The following is a 10,604-nucleotide window of genomic DNA, read 5'->3' as shown; positions in this document are numbered from 1 at the left end:
TGAATTTTTTATACCACATTGAGCGATTTGTAATTTAAACCAACCTCAGGAACCAATTGTACAATTATTTTAATTTTTTTTTAATCAAACGGACTAATTTTTATTTGCCATAACTTCTTCTTTTTTTTCTTTTTCTTTTTTGGTATTAAAAGCATTTGTTAAACTACTCAATACAATCCCAATCAAGTTCAATTCTAAGAACGATAGAGTTCGGTTAGTAATTGTTTGTGGCCGGCATTAAGAGCTAATGGTGGAGAAAATGTTATTGGAATAAATTTCAAGCCAAATATTATTTAAGTTTACTGAAACAAATCAAAAAAGTTGATAGACTAGGGTTGAAAATCTAACCCAACCCTAGTTTTTGACAAACTTTTCAAGATGAGACGTGATTGGTAACCGATGCATCATTTCTTTCCGTTAGTTTTTTTCATTTTTTTAGATCCTAGAAATCCTTCCTCTTGTAATAAGAAATAATTTTTTGTAAAGATACCTAACATTATAGTTATGAAGTCAAGGTTAGATCACTAAAAATGGGTGGTAATATCTAACCAAGTGTTGGAGTCCTCCAAGCTCATGGCATATCACTATAGCATGTAGCTATTAAGGGACGAAATCAAAATTTCTCAATAAAAATGGCATAAAAAACAAAATTAAATCAATAAATTAAAGGGTTTATTCTTAATATATATATATATGTGTGTGTGTGTGTGTGTGTGTGATTATAGGGGGATTTTTAAAATTTTGATGACAAACAAAAGGGAACCCAAAAAAAAAAAATGGAATCAGTCAAGTGTTCAAAAGAGTCTTGGTCAAATCATTTATATTTTTTATTTATAAAAAAAAAAAACCCTCAAAATATGGATAATGTATTGCCAAAATGCCAACCTTAGTACATATCAGTGTGACCAAAAATAGCAATTAATGGCCGCTAAATATGTAATCGTAACACTGAATAGATTAATCTAGTATTGGTGGTCCAAACCATATGCCAACCTTAGTACATAACACTATGACCAAAAATAGCTATTAATGGCCGCTAAATCTGTAATCGTAACACTAAATAGATTAATCTAGTAGTAGTGGTCCAAACCATAGCGGTTCATTGGATATCTCATCATCAAAATGCTTCATTGATTGAACTAATATTTGAAGATACCGGAAAGTATGAATGACCCAAATGACGCCGGAAAATCGGACTCATAAACCAACATTTATAGGTTTTATATTAGAGAAATTTTAAAAATTATATTTTTATTCTACAATATTAAGGTGAGAGTTCCCATCAATTATTATTATTCTATTTCAAAAATTGGTTAAGACTGTCATATCAATATTATGAGATAATTATCTCATGACCTGGATAGTTTTGTGTGAAGAGGTTATCTCTCACGGCCTATTTAAATAAAATTTTAAAATATTTGGCTATCCTTGTCTTAGATCTAGTCTGCTCGGAGCAGATATGCTTTTTAACTATTTTGTACATGGGTTGGCTGAAGATGAAAGTCATATATAGTACTATATTGTAAAAGAGTAATGATTCAATGCCACCTAAAAATATAACTTTTCACCACCTTGCCTACGTGGCAAGGTAGTCCCCTACTACTTTTTGAGTTTTATTATTTTTTAAAAATAAATTAAGGTGGTAAAAAATTGTATATTTAGATGGTAGCGAATCATTACTCTTTGTAAAAACTTGTTTGTATCTATGACTATGATTTTTCAGAGTTTAATATTTTGTGACGTAAAAGTTTTATGCTCGTGATCTTTGATTAAATTAGAAATACTCAGATCTTTCGTTAAAAAAAATATTACGAGATAATTATAAGATAAAAAATGTAATTTGCATTGTTTTTTTAATTTATGACTATACAGTCCATGCTACAATAATAACAATATTCAGTAATGATCCTATTTACAAGGCAGTTATTTGCTTTGGCAATTAATAACTTATTATTCCATTAAACCCATAAATCCGCACGTACAGATTTTATATCTATGGTGTGTCAAGTGTGGAACCTTATACCATTTTTTTTTTAATAAAAAAAAGAAAGAAAAAAAAAGAGCATTAGTAATGATGTAGTTGAGTGTATGGTCAAATTCAGTCAACGAACCCCTACAAAACAAATGGGAACAATTCCCGGCGAGAGAATTATTTGATCCTTAAGTTAGCAAAAATAATTGTACAATACTCAAAAAGATAGTTGAGTTTTTTCTGATATTAAATATACGAGTATGAGTGTACCTAAAATTGTGATATGACCTTCCCTTCGCATTCATTGGTGAGTTAAGAGTTTGGCCTTAGCTGGATTATGAATTGTTTGAATTCAAATCAGAATCGTAGTTATTTTTAATGCTACAATTTCTTTTAACATGAGTTATCATATATATTTAAATAACTGTTTATGCAAAATAAGAGAAATTAGTTTGATATCAAATGGAAACAATTCATTTTACAAGTTTTCTTAAAAAATAAAAAATAAAATAAATTATAAGTGGTTTACAAATAAGCCAATTTACTTATCCGGCCCCGACTTGAGTTCTTAAGTGGCCATTGACCAATTTACACCTTTGTAAACCCCATGCCTCCAGTACTTCTCAGTTGTTCTCCCCCAGTTTTGTCCCCATTGACAGAGGACAGGTAAAAATGGAATCACAGACCACTGTTTTCACACCAGAGACCCCATCACAGCCAAGAACATGTGATACTGGGTCCACGTACTCTTGCACATGAACATGGAGTATTAATGTCACTATTCTGCCGTATTCCACTTGGGTACAGCAGAGCTTGATCATTAATGGCTCAAACATTGCTTTAGGGAAATGTTTTTGTCCTTTCTGCACTCCATTTGAAATTCTCTTTTCCTTCTCTCTCCTCTCCGACTTTTCACTTCTCTAAAAAAAAAAAAATATTAATTTTAAATCATTCTTAATTTTTTTTACTTTTTATATCACATCAACACTTTTTACTACTTTTTAAATAAAAAACTCACTACAATACAATTTTTTCTCACATTTTCATATAAATTATTTCAACTTTATATCACGTCAATCTTATTTTCCAATCAACAAAAAAAAATTCCAAAGGAAAGAAAAGGGGAAAGAAAATTTTAAACAGGACCCAAACCTCATCTTATATCAATATAACGGATAGTACATATATATACATAATACATACCCTCGAATTTATCAGGCAATTTGTAACGTTTTTTTTTTTGGTTAATTAAATGTTCTTCCCAACTTTCAATTAAAATAATATCCTTCCAAACCATTAAAAAATTGTAACGTACCCCTTTTATTAAAAAAAAAAACAAAAAAAAAACAAAAGTATCCCTTACAAAAAATATTAAAAAGATAAAGAATACTCTTATAAATTCGAAAGGAATAAAAAAAACACATACGGTGGCCATGGGCTTTGAGACCCGGCCACAGCCGTTGCCGTGGGTGGGTCACCATTTTTTCTGAATTTTTATATGAGAATATTTTTGTCAATTTTTGTACAAATTGGGTGCATTGCAATATTTTTTTTGATGATTTAGGAGGAATATTACTTCAATTTAAAGTTTAAAAGACACGTTACAAATTGTCTGTTCCCCCTCTTGCTTGCATGAACAGTAAATCGGCAAGTAGTAGAGCACATGCATTTTTCTCAATTTTCAAAAATGAATTTCAATTTTCACTTTACCTCTGGTGTGGGATGGCGATGGCCACTAGTTCTGGTTGGTGAAAGGTCAATTCTCTTTTTCTCGATCGCTGCCCAGAGAAAAACTTAGATTGGAAAGAACCTGTCACTCTGCACACATGCATGAAAATGGAAGAGGAAATTTTTGGTAAAAGGATGAATAGTGTGTGGCTCAGCCGCTCAGGGGGTCAATCTAATGTTTGAAACTCCTATATATGTTCTTCAGGTTGTATACACTCATAAAAGATATCCAGATTGGTATCTCATAAACTGACACAGACAAGAATCCTAGACAAGCTTCACCTTTCACTGCTCTCTAGGTTAGGACTTTCATGGTAAAAATGTTGAGAAGTTGAGTGCTTTCGAGGGTTCTCAATTGCCTAATTAATGGCTTAGAGTTTGATATCTTTGAATGCGTGTGTCTGACTGTATACGCAAAAACCACATCCATAGTTTATCATAATAATTAAACAGATCATATATTTTAATCTCAACTAACTAATTTTTGTGAGGGTTTAAGCCGGGTTTGCGAGACATGTCAATTGTTGTATTGTGTCAATGCATAGGTATAAATTTTTAATTCATTAATTTTTAAATGTTTTGTGTTGGGTTCTAATAAGATTTACGTGTCATGTTAAAAATTGTCAGTGCTTATGTCGTGTATTAGGTTTGAGTCATATTGAGACATGTGTATAAGATTATATAAGTCAACTATAATTCGTCTCATTTAATTAAACGGGTTAAATTTTTTGATCTTTAACACACAAATTTTGTGTTGAGTTGATATTAAATTCATAAAAAATATCAATCTTACTCACGACCCAGCATTTGGAATCGAGATTCCATCCCATTGAAGATACTAATTATTATTTTTGTCCTTTTCACTTTGGACAACGTCTATAAGAAGGAAGAGACTCTCCTGCCGGAGCAGAAACTTTCTGTCCGAGCAAAAAGCCACCCAATTAAGCAGAAATCCTACTTAGATATAGTGCCCTACTCAGACCTGAGGCCTCTTTTTACCCCTCCTACAATTTCTTTTCCCCTCTCTTTGGACAAGGAATTGCAGGATACAAATCGCAGCATATGTGGCAAGACCTGCACCAGATAAAGCTTTCTCAGCATGAGAGTTACAGATCGTACAAAATTCCCAAAGTTTGATGTACATGTACTGCCACTAAAAAATGTCAAAAGATTCACCAGATCATCCAGGACTTTCCTTCACGTGGCATTAATATTTGGCTGTGCATAGTAGTTAGGCACACATATTGTTCACCGAACAAACTGCTCTACCTTTTCTTTTCCCTAGGGTGACTCCATTTTACACATCGAAGCACCATCTTAACTTATTTTGTAACCAGGTTTTTCACAATACAAGAATCCATAAGGATCTCTTACAATTGGGGTTTCTTATAATTGTCTGTCTGACCCACCTACTCGAACACGTATTTTGGGTCTCATTAAAATATTAGAATTATTTCAAATTATTTTAAATTCAGACAGGTAATTGTGAGAGATCATTTATGAAACTCATCTGACCGGATAAGTGATTAAACAGTTCTATCTTTATTTGGGAAGGTAGGTTTAATAAATAGTTCTTTATAATCATCTACCTGCATTCTCTCGATTGTAAAGAATTTCTTATTGTGAAAACAAAAAATTGTAAAGAATTTCAATCCATACAAATACAAAAGTACTAAGCTTGAAATTTGAATACTAAGCCAATACCAACTTCATCTCATGCCACCTTAGTGCAATACAAAAATAGTCGTTAATGAAATGCATAACAGATTGTGTATAGAAAGTATCTATACATTTATATCACATTATATTTACTTTTTTCAAAAAAAGATTAAAAAAATAAAATAAAATAAAATTTGTTTCTGTGCTAAAGATCTTTTTCTTTTATTTGTGCGAAATGGGATGACTAAAGGTAGGTTTAGCAAAACCCAAAAAGATAGGTGGTGCTAAATTCAAGATGTGTGGTCCAAGGGCATAGGAAAAAAAGAAAAAAAAAAGATGTGTGGTCCATTGATTATGAATGGCCATAGCCCTAAATAGTCCCACAAATACAATGATACAGAACCCCAAAAGTAGGAAAAGTCATGGCCCCACTCACCCAGGCTCTTTCTTTTCTCACCCTCTGCCAACTTGTGAGCCCCCCATATATGAAATGTCACCTGCACTCCGGCAAGCAACCGGTAGCTTTCTTGATGGTTTTACCGGCTATTGGAGGTTCGGGTAAATGGTTTGGGCCTTTTGGGGGCCAGTCTCAATCCAGCCCATCACGTGTGGTTGCTGTCAGGTAAAGAGGTAGCAGTGGGTGGGTGAGGGGACAAATAATTAGGGTTTGAGAGGTTTTGCTAGACTACTCAATCTCAATGTTGCGTTTGGCTAGAATGATGGACATCAAAGGTGGAGCCACAGTTTGGCTTTCAAAGAGTTTTTTTTTTTTTTTTTTTTGAAGGGGGCTTTCAAAGAGTTGTTTGGCTTGGGTGGATGCACACAGTTCGGTTTTACTTTAAGAGCCACACAATTATCCCATTACTTTTTCTTTTGACTGACGTGACATTATTAATTTATAATTATTATTATTAATTTTTTACAAATACAAATTTATGAGAGAATTGATCAATATAGTAAAATAATAATGCGATATATAATATTACTCTTTAAATAAATATATTAACGACACTCATCTTATCATACTAGTTGACGTAGCATGGGTTGAATGGCCACTTTAAAAACAAAATTTTTTACTCCCATTTAGCTCGTGCCACATCAACAATGTGAAGTAAGTGTGCTAAAATGAGATGAAATATAACATTACTCTTACTCTTTACTCAATTGAATGAGTAATATTACTCTTCATATCTATTTATTACATTCATTTCACAATGACTGACGGGATATGTGATGAATGTTTGTTTGAATGGTTATCATTTATCTCATTTTATCTTTTATATCATATGATTAAATCGAAGAATTTTACTTTTAAATCAAGAACAATTACCATTAGACTTTTGACTACAAGGTTATGAGTCAAATGAAATATTTGTTTTTATTAAAGTGCGGATTGAGATGTACTATTATAGAAAGTCTAAATTTCTATATTTGGATAGTCTAAAAAATGAGGTTACAGGACTCACTTATTTGCCCTGTTCTAAACAGGTGAATCGGTCCAATTAAATTTATGTAAAACTCAGATGGCCTAATAATTACATTAAAAGACAAAATTCTGACTTCAACAGATAAGTTCTTATCATAAATTCACTGCCAGAAAAAAAAAGAAAACGAATGAAGTTTACCAAATTTGTGGCTTGAATCCTTAATACACATTCAAGTACTATCAACAACTATGTTAGTAAAGACGTTCCCAAATAAAAGTAACAGTACGTTTTAAAAATAATAAATAAATAAATAAATAAAAGTAGAAGTAGTACAATTTGCTTTATCAGCTACGGCTCATAAATGACAAAGAAGACTACGTGGATGGATTAAAAAGAAATCCTACCGGGTAAATTGCCCAGTAAATAAAGAAAAAATGGGACCACGTACATTGATGTGAATTGCTAGGTAGAAATAGTAATTAGCATTTTAACTGTAAATCGGTCGATATTAATAACTTCACCAATAAAATCACGGTTTTAAGCCTTTAACAGTACTCTCAAGGCTGGAATGCTCAACTACTTGAAAAAAATAATAATAAGAAAAAAATAAAGAAATTTTCGGTTGGACTACCTCACTCATTGATTTGAAGGAGTAATGCGTATTAGAAATCGTATTTTTATTCTACTACTATCTCACCTTGTTGTCAAATCTTTTATTCTACTATTATTTTTTGGGGTGGGCATCAGTTCGGTAGACGGTTAAGTCGGTTAATTCGATCGGTCAACCGACTTTTGTCGGAATGTAGTCGGTAAATTTATTTCGATTAAGCGGTTAACAGACGGTTGGTTAAGTCGGTTAAGCAGTTAATAAACGGTCAGTAAAGCGGTTAATAAGCGGTTGGTTAAGTCGGTAATGCGGTTAATAGGCAGTCAGTTAAGCCAATTAAATCGGTTAACATGGGTAATGAAACTACATCGTTTTGATTTTTTTAAAGGAAAAAAAAAAAGAAAATTAAAAAAAAAAAGAAAAAAAAAAGAATAAAAGATCAAACGTTTCATTTTTACTAAAACGACGTCGTTTCGTTTTATGTCGGTTCGGTTAATTGGTCGGAATAAAAGGCGGTTCGGCTCGGTCGCCGAATCGGCTTTCAAAACAAAATTTTATGCCGACTACCGAACCGAAAATAAGTCGGTAGGCGGTATGCGGATAATTTGGCCACCCCTAACTATTCTACTTTGCTGCCACATAGTACCAATGAACCATTATAGCCAATATTGTTGTTTTTAACAAGGTGTGGTCGATTAGTCATATGCTAAGATTATTCTAGGATTTTTGAGAGAAGATGAGAGAATGAAAAAGTGAGAAAGATGGTGAATAGTCGCCGAATATGGGGGTTTAATTTTAGGGTTTGAGTTTTAGTTTAGCTAGGATTAAGTCCAGGGTTTAACAAAATACCCCCAAATCATGCATTAGCTTGTAAACTAGGTTGTTACATATATATATATATATATATATATATATATATATATAAAATAGGTTTAGAATTTTTAAACTCACTTGCTTAGGTGGCGTGAATATGAGCTAGCTAGGGTTTTGATTAAAAAAGTTTATCTTGAACCAAACTTTTTAAGCATGCGATTATGTTGAAAAAAAAAAAAACATGATAGTATGCTCTCAACAATCCTAATTTATATTGTTTGTTCTTTGAATAGAGATAAAATAAAGCGATAAGGTACGTAGTTCAGAAATTTGATTTGATCATATCATTTACCTAATTTCCTTAATGGTCATTGTTTTGAACTAAAACACTTAATGAAACATAAACATATATAAACACTACAATATAGGGTGCTAAGGTTTACGAGTAATGCTATATGCAAAACTTCTATTCTCCTCTTATCCCTCAAAATGTGACATAATTTTTAAAATTATAATAATCAATCAAAAATTCAATAGTTTTTAAAAATTATGTCACATTTAAGGGATAAGAGGGAGATATGAGTATTGCGTATAGCATTACTCGGGGTTTATTTTGCAGCAATTTCCATTGAATAAATAATGCTAAAAAAATTATTTAAGTGGGCTTTGATCAATTTAACTAATTAGCATATGCCTTACTGATGGGTCTGCACATTCTATTTGGGCTTGCTTAAAGATTAACCTGAGCCTAAGGTTGGGATGATACAAATACATTACCATAAAATATCAATATAACAAATGGACCGCTTCTTATTTTGTGTTTGAAAATATTTTTAATTTTCTTGTAGGGCTCTCATTTTCTCTTCAGTCTCGATAAAGAATGAGAAAGACTGACCCTCCTGATAAAATTATCTCCTTACCAAGTAGAAAAAAAAAAACCCTTAACAAATGCATTAAACATTAACGTTATAACATTACAAGAGAGCAAAGAAACCAGCTTCCTCTACCTTGGAAACTTGCCGTTTATACAAATAAAAATTTGAGTACTTGTGCCTCCCCTGAGGGGGCCATGGCGGTTGCCCCTTGGTTCCATCTCTGACAGCTTTAAAAACCTTAAGATGGATTAAGGGGGCCGGGCCTACTTTCTTGACAGCTTTAAAAACCTTAAGATGGATTAAGGGGGCCGGGCCTACTTTCTTTCTTCTTCTTCAATGGAAACTTGAAAGAAGTCATGAATAGCCGAAAGAAGAACAGATCATGAATAACTGCTGCTATAAAGATTCAGTTAGAAACCGGAGGCTGATGCAGGAATGGAACTTGTAGGGTGATGTAGTTGTTGTTCTCTGTTTGTTACAGAGCTGGTTTTTGTGTTTTGTTGGGAGCCTGTCTGTATTGTAGATATGGCTTTTGTGTTTGATGTTGTCTGCCGGTTTTTTTTTTTTTTTTTTTGAAGGGAAAGTGTAAAGATTTCATTAATAACCCCCGAAGGGTAACGAAAGTACAGATTACAGATAATAGAGACTTAACAGAATACAGATGCCTCATTACAGTTACCCAAATCACAGATTATACCAACAGCTGCTACTAATAAGCCTAGACAACAGAAATGTGTCTATACGTTGAGATATGAACCTCTACTTGCACTATGGAGTCGGTCACAACACTGTGCTTAAAAGCAATGACCAGACTAAATCAAACCCAAAGCAAACTGTTAAATACAATCTGTCAAAAGCAAAAAAACACCCAAAGCAGGATCTGTCGTCGGAGGAAACACCATCGGAAACGGCGAGTGCAGCACACGCGCCGCCACAGGACAACCCCTGCAACCGCCTAAAGCAAGAAAAACCCTTGGGCACCACCCTGCACGGCAAAGATACGGAACATGGCCAACACTCGCGGCCCAAAGTACGAAGAACACCCTGCCGGTCACCGCTGAGCTACCCAGCCGTAGAAGGCAGCGTCTGAACCAGAGGACGACGATGAGCACAACAAAGGGGCGCGTGTCGACTGGGGAGCTGTGAAACAGCGCATATCTGGGCTTCAAAGAATGAAAAAACTGAAACCCAACCAAAGCTTTCGCCAGCCACCGAAACGACGGAATCTCCTCCTCCGACGCCTCTCTGAAATGTTTTCCTGCTAACCGAATGAAACAATAAAAAAATTAAAAGACTACACAAACCTCCATAGTCCAAACGGACTAGGAGGACTAAAATCCACCACCGGACAAATCCGGGGGACTCAAAACTCCAAAACAACCTTAGTGGCTGGAAGACTCTAGTACAAAAACCTCTCTAGCCCGAAAAGGCTAAGAGAAGAAATGTTTTAATTCATTAAAAAAAAAATAGAAAAAAGAAGAAAAAAAATGAAAAGAAAGAAAACCTGAAAGAAGTCACCAGAG

Source organism: Alnus glutinosa, chromosome 1 (genome assembly GCF_958979055.1).
Source record: "Alnus glutinosa chromosome 1, dhAlnGlut1.1, whole genome shotgun sequence".
Taxonomy (NCBI): Eukaryota; Viridiplantae; Streptophyta; class Magnoliopsida; order Fagales; family Betulaceae; genus Alnus; species Alnus glutinosa.
Note: the sequence above shows the minus strand (reverse complement) of the source record.